Raw genomic sequence first — 12,114 nt, 5'->3', positions numbered from 1 at the left:
GGTGTGTGGGTGGTTGGTGATGTGTGTGTGGTAGATGGTGTGTATGTGTGGTGGGTGATGTGTGTGTGGTGGGTGGTATGTGTTGTGCCTGTGTGGTGTGTGTGGTGTGTGGAGCGTGTGGTGGGTGGTGTATGTATGTAGTGTGTGGTGTGGTTTGTGTGTGGTGTGTGGTATGTGGGGTGCGGGGGATGTGTGGTGTGGTTTGTGTGTGGTGGGTGGTGTGTGTGTGTGGTGGAGTGTGTGGTTTGTGTGGTGTGTGGTATGTGGGGTGTGTGTGGTAGGTGGTGTGTGTGTGGTAGGTGGTGTGTGTGTGGTAGGTGGTGTGTGTGTGGTAGGTTGTGTGTGTGTGGTATGTGGGGTGCAGGGGATGTGTGGTGTGGTTTGTGTGTGGTGGGTGGCGTGTGTGTGTGGTGGAGAGTGTGGTTTGTGTGGTGTGTGGTATGTGGGGTGTGTGTGGTAGGTGGTGTGTGTGTATGTGTACCCATGTGTGCTCAGTAGGACCAGGAGGGGACAGGATCCCAACACGGAGCAGCACCTGCAGCAGGCAGAGGAGCCCTGGCCTCCAGAGTCACTGAAGTCGGGAGAACTTTTTAGGGGTCCTCAGAAGGGCCCTCCTCACCCATGGGGCCGCCCACCCTGCAGGACCTCATCCGGTGCTGGTGGGCTTCGGGCTGGTGACAGGCTCCTGGGTCTGTCACCAGGCAGGGATGGGGATGCCTGGGGGCCAGGCATGGGATGTTCCAGGCAGCCTGTCCCCTAGAGGGTCTGTGCCTCCCACCCAGAGACATCTCTGGAGCGGGGCCGCCAGGAGGGGCCGAGGAGAGTGCGGCCAAGCGCCCAGGCAGAAACTTTGGGCCTGGCAGGCGGCCTGTGATGCTGGCACCTGTGGCTTGAGGGGGTGGTGGACGCCTTGTGCCATCAGCCAAAGAGGAGGGGAAGGCAGGGGGATCCCAGGGGTGGTGCTGCCTGGAGCCCATGGTCAGCCTGAGGACCTGTGCCTGGGTCTGGGCAGGACCCTCCTCCGCCCTGACCTGCGCGTGAACCCGTTCTGTTCTGCGCACAGGGCATGTGTGTGATGCACAGGGACAGGGCCCGACCTGGGCAATGCCCACTCCCTTTCCTCCTCTGACTGCTGCTCTCCACGTCTCACCCTGCCTCTCCCCACATGCCCCTCCCCACGGGGAATTGCCTGTTCCACCTATTTTCCCAGCGCCCCAGGCCCCGCAGTCATCCTGCCCACGCCAGCCTTCTAAATGGGCTAACTGTCCACACTGTGCCTTCCCCTCCCCACCCCTGACGGCAGCACCCCCTCCACGTGGACCTGAGTCCCACTGGCTGGGATCCATCTATTGCATAGTTATTACCACAGTCATGAAATATTCTGAAGATAATCACGCAGGGAAGGACTGTGTCACCCTCTAAAGACATGTGGCTGGTGTGGGGAAGAGGAGGGGCAGACACAGCAGCAGCTATCCCCAGCATGATGAGTTGGATCGGACCCCAAAAGCGGTGGGGAGCCATGCAGGGTTCAGGCAGGTTGGAGGGGCCGGTCATCCTGCATGGAGTCTCCGAGCCCAGCGTCCTGTTTGCCTTTCTCTCTTACCTTCCAGCTCTGTCCGTGGAGACCCCTGCAGTGGGGCCAGTGAGCCTCCTGGCGGATCTGAGGGTCCCGAAAGCAGCAGCCACAAAGCACTGTGGGGCCAGAGACACTGCACCTGGGGCGGTGAAGCCCCCTCTCCCTGTTAGATCCTGGGGCCCCTGCGGGTCTCAGGCCATGGCCAGGACAGTTTGCAGTCAGCCAGGAGGCATGGGGCCAGCTGCCCAGCACCTCCTGCCACTTGCGTCCCTGACCCTTCCCATCCCGCCCCCGCTCCGACTCCATCTTTGATGTCTGGTTGCTGTCAGGGCTGCAGCCTCAGTGCTCCTGCTTCCCCTCTGCTCACACCCAGGCTGGAGAGCTTCCCCCCTTAGCCCTGGCACTGGCAGGAGGCTCAAACCACGGAAGGCCCTGTCCCACCTCAATTTTATGTTATTTCTATTTTTTGAGACAGGGTCTTGCTCTGCCACCCCAGGCTGGAGTGCAGTGGCGCAATCTTAGCTCACTGAAGCCTTGACCTTCTGGGCTCAAGCCATCCCCCTCCTCAGCACTTCCCGCCTCCTCTCCCCGACCCACCCAGCCCCCTGGCACCCCTGTGGACCGTGACCCCCTGAAGCCACAAACCCCGAGCTGAGCTAAACGTCCACCTGTACTGCTCGAGGTACGGGGCGCCCAGCACTCCAGAGCCCCGTTCCATTTCCACATCGCAAATCCTCGGGGCGCATTTCCTAGGAGATACAAGAAGTGCATCCACACGTCCCCAAGTCCTTTCGCTCAGGGAGTGCTGACTGGTGTCAGCCTTCCAGAAATGACTTTCTAAGCACTTCCATCCCACACAGACCTGCTTCCTGAAGCCCAGCCTCGTCTCTCTGTGCCTGTGTGTCATCCTTGCTGGCTCTTACACACCGCGAGGCAGGCTGTGTCTGCAGCCGCAGCCATCAGAGGCCTGGAGGTAGCGGAAGCAGCTCTGGTGTGCACTCAAAAGCTCCTTGCGGCTTGCTCCAGCCACTCACTTATCATATGGAGTAGAGGGTGTGAGTGTGGTGTGTGTGAGTGCGGTGTGAGTGCGGTGTGTGTGAGTGTGGTGTAGGTGTGAGCGCAGTGAGTGCGGTGTGAGTGCAGTGTGTGTGTGAGTGTGGTGTGTGAGTGCGGCGTGTGTGTGAGTGCAGCATGTGAGTGTGGTGTGTGAGTGCGGTGTGTGTGTGAGTGCAGTGTGTGTGAGTGCGGCATGTGAGTGCGGTGTGTGTGTGACTGCAGTGTTTGTGTGTGAGTGTGGCGTTTGTGAGTGCAGCCTGTGTGTGGTGTGTGAGTGCAGTGTGTGTGCGGTGTGTGAGTACGGTGTGTGTGTGAGTGTGGTGTGTGAGTGCGGCGTGTGTGTGAGTGTGTGTGTGTGAGTGCGGTGTTTGAGTGCGGTGTGTGTGTGAGTGCGGTGTGTGAGTGCGGTGTGTGAGTGCAGCGTGTGTATGAGTGCGGCGTGTGTGTGAATTCGGTGTGTGAGTGCGGCGTGTGTGTGAGTGCGGCGTGTGTGTGAGTACGGTGTGTGAGTGCGGCGTGTGTGTGAGTGCGGCGTGTGTGTGAGTACGGTGTGTGAGTGCGGCGTGTGTGTGAGTGCAGTGTGTGAGTGTGGTGTGAGTGCGGCATGTGAGGGCGGTGTGAGTGCAGTGTGTGAGTGCGGTGTGAGTGCGGCATGTGAGGGCGGTGTGTGAGTGCAGTGTGTGAGTGCGGTGTGAGTGCGGTGTGTGAGTGCAGTGTTTGTGTGTGAATGCGGTGTTAGTGCGGCGTGTGTGTGTGTGTGGTGTGTGAGTGCGGTGTGAGTACGGTGTGTGTGTGAGTGCGGTGTGTGAGTGCGGCGTGTGTGTGAGTGCGTGTGTGAGTGTGGGGTGTGTGTGTGTGGTGTGTGAGTGCGGTGTGTGAGTGCGGTGTGTGAGTGCGGCGTGTGTGTGAGTGCATGTGAGTGCGGTGTGTGTGTGAGTGCATGTGAGTGCGGTGTGTGAGTGTGGTGTGTGTGTGAATGCGGTGTGTGTGTGAGTGCGGTGTGTGAGTGCAGTATGTGTGTGTGAAGCCACACCAAACTCATTCCCAGCCTAGGCAGTGAGCCTCCTCTGGCCTGGGCTTAACAAACTGGTCAACGTGACCCACGCAGACAGCAAGAGGAAGGACGTCCACTTGCACAGACCCACTTGACCTGGGTGCAGGTGACTTCTTAGTCTTCCCTTCCATGGAACGGTGACTTACGTGGCACACAACCTTGCCCTGGCCCATGGGGACAGGCAAGCTTGGGACCCAGGAGAGCAATGACACCAGGAGGGCCAGGCCCTTTGCTATCTTGGGGGTACGAGCCCAGAACTCCAAGTCACCAAGCAAAGAGGGCCCCAGAGTCCCCTGTGGTCCCCAAACCTGGCCAGGGTTAGAGTCACTGAGGGGCCTGTACAAATGTCCAGGCCAGCCCAGGCCTGCCACAGTGGGGGAAACTGCCGGGAGGCGAGGCCGGGAGTCTCGTCATCAAGCTTCCCGGAGCTTTTGCTGGAGTCTCGCCTGGGGTTTTAAGGGACATTTGGCAGCAGCTGGACCTCGAGGGGGGAGGTGTTGGGGGACGACCACGCATTTGCTCTGGGAATGCTCTGGCATTGCCCCTCGTGTCCCCATGCCCATGCCAGGCGGACAGCGTGTCCACCAAGGCCCTGACCACACGGCCAGCTGTGCTCTCGGGAGTGTGCCACTCGGCTGGCTCTCCAGCCCTGACTCAGCTCAGGCGGGCTCAGCGCCCAGTCTGTGCTTGCAGGTCGTCGCTCAGGCCGGAGCCGCGGAGCTTCGCCAGGCCAGAGACACCTAGACAAGAAGTGCCACCTCCAGTGCCCAGGGAGGCCAGGCAGGGACGGATGCCATAAGGGATGACGCAGGGTGGGGACAGTGGTGAACGCACAGGCACAACTCAGTGCTGCCCACCTTCGCCATGTGGGAATGTGCCCCCAGGGAACGAGACTCGTCAGTGGCACTTCCTCTTTCAAAGGCAGGCCATTCCGCTAAAAGAGCTGGAGACGTGGCAGGCCAGCAGCACAGGGACAAACGAGGCCACCAGCCACTGTCAGATCACACCACACCTCCGTTCTCACCAACCTTTCGACTTACAAAGGAGGAGATGGCCTCAAGATCCAGTGTACGTATGTGATCAGTTCCACGTGCCACTAACACCAGCCGCCTAGAACTCCAAGAGAGGAAAGCAAGAGCTCCCTTATCATGCGTTTGCGCGGAACTTTAATTTTTTCTCCTCAAGGAAAGTAAAAGAAACTCAGGAGGCTGAGGCAGAAGAATCGCTTGAACCCGGGAGGTGGAGGTTGCAGTGAGCCGAGAGGCCACTGCACTCCAGCCTGGGTGACAGAGCAAGACTCTGTCTAAAAACACACACACACACACACAACACACAACACACACACACACACCCCATCATCTGGTGAGATTTTTAATGTTTGCAGACATGATATATGACAACTCACAGGCAGGGTCTAAGTGCTTCCACTGCTTCCACACTTCCCTTGAAGTCACAAAGCAGGATCTACAGAAACTGTGAAAGGCTAGGTTTAGTATATTGTAATCTCTAAGCAATCACTCAGAAAAGATATACAGTAAAATAAAACTGAAAAGATATTTTGCCAAAAAGACAACAAATACATTAAAACGGAAAATGGTAAAATATTAAAACAAGAAAAGGGAGCAGAAGGGACAATCAAAACCAACCATAAGACCAGACCTCAGTGTTACGGTTCACAACAGCAGCACATATGCATCATAACCAGCCCAGGGCAGACCACAGTCAGGCATCAGGAGCGGCAGGACATGAGCCACCAGGAGCAGGGGGAAGGCAGAGAAGCCATGGTGAAGACATGAAGAGAGAGCCACCTTCACCCCTAACCCTGTACCTGTGGGGTCAAGCATGACATCTGAGCCTCTGTCCCTGGACTAGGGGAACAAGGAGATCTCTGGGCCCAGGAAGGCTGGGGGCAGGGGCTGTGAGGAGCTGAGGGGCCTGCAGGTCACGCTGGCCAGGCACCCCATCCAGCACCTCTAGGTGGGTTCCCTCTCACTCCCCGGCCAGGGAGCAGCATCCAACAAAACACCCTGCCGCAGGCCTCGATCTGCCCCTCTGCTGAGCGTCCGATCCGACAAAACACCTGCCGCAGGCCTCGGTCTCCCCCTCTGCTGAGCATCCGATCCGACAAAACACCTGCCGCAGGCCTCAGTCTCCCCTTCTGCTGAGCGTCCGATCCGACAAAACCCCTGCCGCAGGCCTCAGTCTCCCCCTCTGCTCAGCGTCCGATCTGACAAAACACCCTGCCGCAGGCCTCCATCTGCCCCTCTGCTGAGCATCCGATCCGACAAAACACCTGCCGCAGGCCTCCATCTGCCCTTCTGCTGAGCGTCCGATCCGACAAAACACCTGCCGCAGGCCTCGATCTGCCCCTCTGCTGAGCGTCCGATCCGACAAAACACCTGCCACAGGCCTCGGTCTCCCCCTCTGCTGAGCATCCGATCCGACAAAACACCTGCCGCAGGCCTCGGTCTGCCCCTCTGCTCAGCATCCGATCCGACAAAACACCTGCCGCAGGCCTCGGTCTGCCCCTCTGCTGAGCGTCCGATCCGACAAAACACCTGCCGCAGGCCTCGGTCTGCCCCTCTGCTCAGCATCCGATCCGACAAAACACCTGCCGCAGGCCTCGGTCTCCCCCTCTGCTCAGCGTCCGATCCGACAAAACACCTGCCACAGGCCTCCATCTCCCCCTCTGTTCAGCATCCGATCCGACAAAACACCTGCCGCAGGCCTCGGTCTGCCCCTCTGCTGAGCATCCGATCCGACAAAACACCTGCCACAGGCCTCGGTCTCCCCCTCTGCTGAGCATCCGATCCGACAAAACACCTGCCGCAGGCCTCGATCTGCCCCTCTGCTGAGCATCCGATCCGACAAAACACCTGCCGCAGGCCTCGGTCTGCCCCTCTGTTCAGCGTCCGATCCGACAAAACACCTGCCGCAGGCCTCGGTCTGCCCCTCTGCTGAGCGTCAGATCCAACAAAACACCTGCTGCAGGCCTCTGTCTCCTCTGCTGAACATCAGGTGGGTGCTGTCTGGGGCCTCCAGATGCTCCAAGGGGAAGACATGATGCTGGAAGGCTCTGGGTGGTGGAGGCCAGTACAGGAGGGGCCATAGGCCTCCTGAAACTCACCTGGGAATGCTAGAAGGGGGCAGAGACAGCTCAGATGAAGCCCCGAGGGAATCCAATGGCATCCCAGGTCCCTCTCCCATCTATCTCCCTCCCACATCATCACTGCCTCTGAGGCCAGGATACCCCAGGCTCTCCAACCCCACATATGGGAGGGGGGCAGACTCAGCTTCTGTTCAGCACCAGGGCAGTTGGAGAATGAAGTGGAACCCACACGTGGCTCTGTCCCCCAGGGAGAGAAACCTGCAGACACCCTCCTGAGACTCGGGCAGGGGGAAGGGAGAGCCTGGCCCAGACAGAAGCACAAATTGGTGGCGTGGGTCTGGTGTTGAGAACAGGGTCCAACATCACAGCCCCATTCCCGTTCGGGAGGCCAGAGTCCAGGGCCTCTGCCAGCTCTGTCCCAAACAGAATTTGTTCTCACTTTGGACAGCCCCAGGGGCCCCCTGTGCTCACAGGCAGATCCAGGGGGCAGGAGGGGGCCGTCCCATGCCAAGTGTGGTTGGATGATGAATGACGCCCCCAAAAGCTTTGTTCAGGTCCTAACCCGAGGAACCTGAGAATGGGACCTGATTTGGAAAAGGGGTCTTTGCAGATAGATGAGATTAAGTTAAGGATTCTGAGACGAGAGCCTCCTGGACGAGGGTGGACTTGAGATCCAAGGACATGTTCTTAGAAGAGAAGGGGGAAAGGTGCAGAGACACAGCCATGTGAGATGAAGGCAGAGAACTGGAGCGATGCAGACACAAGCCAAGGACTGCCTGGGCCACTGGAAGCTGGGAGCGGCAGGAAGGGTTTTCTCCTGAAGCCTTCAGCAGGAGGTGGCCCTGCCGACACCTTGATTTTGAAGTCTGGCCCCAGGACTCTGAGAGAGTCCATTTCCGTTGCATGAGGCCCCCAGCATGCAGTATTCTGTCATGGCAGCCCCTGCCTCATGCGGCCTGGATCTCGTGTGGGGTCCATTCCCGTCGTCTCCCAGGTGGGGTGCGGCACCTTCATGCTGCCCTCTAAGGACACGCACACGAGGCCAGCCTCCCCCACCAGCAGGACGGAATGCACGAGGCCTTTACCAGGACACGCCGGCGCCTGGTGTGGTGCTGCTGCCCCGCTGCGGGGCCGAAAGAAGCCAGGGATGAGGGTGGGGGCGCATCTGTGGGTCCTGGAGGCTCCAGACCCCCAGGCCAACTGCACAGCCTGCAGGCAGCGCTGCCTGGCCAGCCCTGCCATCTGTCTGTCCATACATCTGACCACTTTCTCTCTGGGGCCGCCCCACCCAGAGTCCCTTTCCTGCCGGAGGCTGGGGCTTTCCTGGCAGCTACTCACCACTCTCCCGGTGTTTGTTCACCAAGGTTTCCCGCCGCTGACGGTTGTTTTGACTTGCTCAGGGTTGTCATGCACCTTTGCCCTGGCTATGTAAGGAGAAGGAGCCTTTATGCAATCCGGGAAGCCCGCGTCAGGCCCAGGAGGTACGCCAGCTCTCTAGGACACTGGCCAAGGTCCCCCGCACTTGGCCGGATCCAGGCAGGGAGTGACGGACCTGCTGGCATCCTCCTGACCCCGGTTTCCAGCTCTCCCCTCCCCCTGTCCACAGCCCAGGGTCAGAGGACAGGCAGCCGCCTGGCCAAGGGGCAGGCCCCCTTGTGCCCTGAATGGTGATGGCCTCTGGGGCCAGAAAGAAGGAGGTGGTGAGGGGACCATGGAAGACGGCCTGGACCTTCCTGAGGGCAATGGCTTGCTGGGCGGGTTCCCCAGGGGCAGAGGCTGGGACAGGATTCAGGGTTACATGGTGGGTGACCCCTGGCCACCCCAGGAGGGGAGAGGGAAGGAGCAGGAGTCAGGACAAAGGGGCAGGTGCCCCATGGGGGTTTTGGGGGGCAGCCACCCATGGGGGACTGGTGAGGCTGCAGAGCCACCTGCAGAGTTGCCCCCGCTGGCAGGAGACACTTGGCTACTTATCCCCCACCTGCCACCAGTCCCTGTCAAGGGGCTCCCAGGGACCCTGGCTGCCCAGCATGTCTGGCCTGGCTGGAGGGAGTCCCTGGGTAGTACGGAGCCATCATACGGGCTGGAGGGACAGAGGCTGTTACTGGCGCCCAGGATTGGGGCAATGCCGCAGCAGCCCGGGAGAGGCAGCTGGAGGCAGAGAGAGAGACTGGGCTTCTCCCTGGCAGAGCCAGCCATCAGCTGAGCCTGGCTGAGAGGCGGTGAGGCCGGGCCTGGCCCTGGAGCGAGCTCTGTGGGGGGGTCTGGGACTCACAGACAGGCCAGCATCATGCCTCCAAGAGTCAGAGAAGTGAGGCATCAGACAGGCTGTGGCCAAGTCTCACAGAAGAGGCACCGTCTTGAGCCCCCAGTGTGCTCTGCAGGGCCTGGAGGCCCGGACACGTTTTGGGTGGAGGGTGGGGGTCTCAGCCTGGGCCAGGCTCCCCATCTCACCCCTAAGAGTGGCATCGGCCCAGGGTCCGGCCAGGCCCTACTGATGTGTTCTCAGGGGCCAGGACTTCAGTGCAACAGGGCAGCCGCTTGGGACAGGCTGCAGCCGACTGTCCCCATCCCCAGAGCACTTTCGGCTGCATCTGGGAGCCGCATCCCCTGTTTGTTCTCTGGAACCAGGAAGCCAGGGCTTTCCACTTCCTGGCCGCTGCGGAGGCCACGCTCTTTTTACTCTCCAAATAGGAAGGCTCCCGCCAAGCGAGTGTGGAGAGCTGATCTCAGTGCGGCTGAGGTTAATGGACAGGAAGTGCCGTTACCTAAATGGGCCGATAAGCTGATGAGAAGCCTGAGAAGAAAGCCTTTCCAGGCCTTGACCCAGAGAGCCGGCAGGAAAGTGGCGGGCGTCGCGGCCCCAGCAAGGAAGACCAGCTCCTGAGTTCAAGCCCCAGCTCCATCTGCAGCCTGGCCTCGCCACAGAACCCTCGGCCCCCTGCTCACCCCTCTCTGGCCTCCTCAGGGCTCCTGCACACACCTGTGGTTCTACAAGGGGCAGAAAATATCCCAGAACATCAGAACCAGAGCCTCCCTCCCCGTGTGCAAGCCCCCATTTACGTGGTGCACTCCCGGGGCCCCTCTCGGCCTCGAAATTCCCATGGCAGACATGGTCCAGCAAGGCCGGCTGTCTGGCTTTCCGGCGGATGATCAAAATAACAAGTCAGAATGATGGGGGGCTGATGGACGTGGGCCACTGACAACCAGGTGACCGCTGAGAGCAAGGAAGAAGCCACGCAGATGCAAGGACCCCAAAGTGGGAAACCCCATGGCAGAGGCAGGGGGCGCCTCAATAACAGACGTCCCACGGTGTCACCTGGGCCCGGTACAGGACGGCAACTAGCGAGGCCGTGTCACCGGGAGGCTGCGTCACCGGGAGGCTGCGTCACCGGGAGGCTGCGCAGACTGTTGAAGGGGGCAGAGGAACGTGGAATTGGTGTTGGACCAAATGAAACTGCCAACGCCTGCCCTCAAAACTGGGGAGTTCCCAGTGGCTGAACTGAGGATTTCCACAATGGGGGGCACTGTTCTGAAAAGAGAAGGTTGAGCTCCTGGACCGCTGAGTTGGAATCATTCATCAAAACCTTTTCCACAGAATTCCGCAGCTGACCTGGGAAGGATGTGCACAGTGACCACACGGTGCCTCGGTGAAGTCTAAGGGACTGTTCAATGCGGCACCTACATTTGGGGAATTACAGATGTCCGAGCCTGTAGGGAGGCACCCACAACGGTCTCCCCCAAGGTAAAGACGGCTGTCCTTCACTTATGACACACCGGGCTCCCGCACAGTGATGGCCTGGAGCGTCCACAGAAGTGTCGCTGCTCTCAGAGCTGGCCAGGTGGGCTGTGTACACGGCCACGGAAAGCACCCTTGGGAGAGGGTGTTGCTGTGATTTCCACACCCCTACTTCCTCATGTCCTGCAACCTAGCTAGAATCTGCAATCAAAAGCTACCTGGCTTTGGAAGGCTGAGGGGGACCACTTAAGGCCAGGAGTTTGAGTCTAGCCTCAGCAACATAACAAGATCCTGTCTACAAAAAAAAAAAAAAAAAAAAAAAAATTAGGAAGGCATGGTGGTGTGCCCCTGTGGTCCCAGCTCCTCAGGAGGCTGAGGTGGGAGGATCACTTGAGCCCTGGAGTTCCAGGTTGCAGTGAGCCATGATCGCACCACTATAGGTCAGCCTGGGCAACAGTGTAAGGCTCTGTCCCAGACAGAATTTGTTCTCATTCTGGACACCCTCAGGGGCACCCTGTGCTCACAGGCAGATCCAGAGGGCGGGAGGGGGCCTTCCCACGCCTGTCTCAAAAGAAAAGAGCCACCAAGGATGCTTTGGGTGTCGGCCACCGCAGGCCCCCATCTCTCTGCATCTAGCAACATCGCTTGGCCCTCAGAATGGAGCGGAATGCAAGTTCCAGGCCCAAGTGCCACAGGATGGCGGCAGCTCTCACAAAATGAGCGTGGTCTTGCTAGGGGGGCACAGGCCACTCCCACACAGGCATGGAAGTGCAGGGTGCGCTCTTCCCGTGGCCCAGCGCCCCTTGTTTCTGGAAGGACGAGTGAAAGCAGACACTACCTGTGCCAACTGGAAACCTCTCACAACGAGATGAAACACCCGCAGGGCCGTGTCCTGTCTGCGGCGGCTCCAGCCTCGCTGTGCATTTTCAGGGGCCCTTGTGCTGCAGGTGCAGCTGTTAGGGTGACCGAGGGAGGGAGGGCCAGGGGCAGACGGGCAGCCAGAGCACCCTCGGGAGAGGCGTGTGGCTCTGAGCTGCCGATGCGCCAGCAGGAACAGGCTCCACAGGACCCTCAGGAGTGATGACATAAAGACCCTGCCAAACGCTCTGGGTGAGCTCAAGTCACCCCAGCCCAACCCTCCCCCTGTATGGATGGGGACCCCTGAGGCCCAGGAGTCTCCATTCCTGGGGGCTTTCAGCCCAGCCTTGCCAGGGCTTTCAGTTGCTGTGTGTGCACGTCTGTGTGTGCACATGCATGCACACGTGTTAAATCATCTCAGGCCGGGCATGGTGGCTCACACCTGTAATCCCAGCACTTTGGGAGGCCAAGGTTGGTGGATCACTTGAGGCCAAGAGTTCAAGACCATCTTGACCAACACGGCAAAACCCCATCTCTACTGAAAATACGAAAATCAGCCGGGCATGGTGGCACACGCCTGTAGTAGTCCCAGATACTCAGGAGGCTGAGGCACAAGAATTGCTTAAACCCGGGAGGCGGAGGTTGCGGTGAGCGGAAATGGTGCCACTGCACTCCAGCCTGGGCAACAGGGCAAGACTTTGTTTAAAAAAAAAAAAAAGGCCGGG

This window comes from Mandrillus leucophaeus, unplaced genomic scaffold (genome assembly GCF_000951045.1).
Source record: "Mandrillus leucophaeus isolate KB7577 unplaced genomic scaffold, Mleu.le_1.0 Scaffold69, whole genome shotgun sequence".
Classification (NCBI taxonomy): Eukaryota; Metazoa; Chordata; class Mammalia; order Primates; family Cercopithecidae; genus Mandrillus; species Mandrillus leucophaeus.
Note: the sequence above shows the minus strand (reverse complement) of the source record.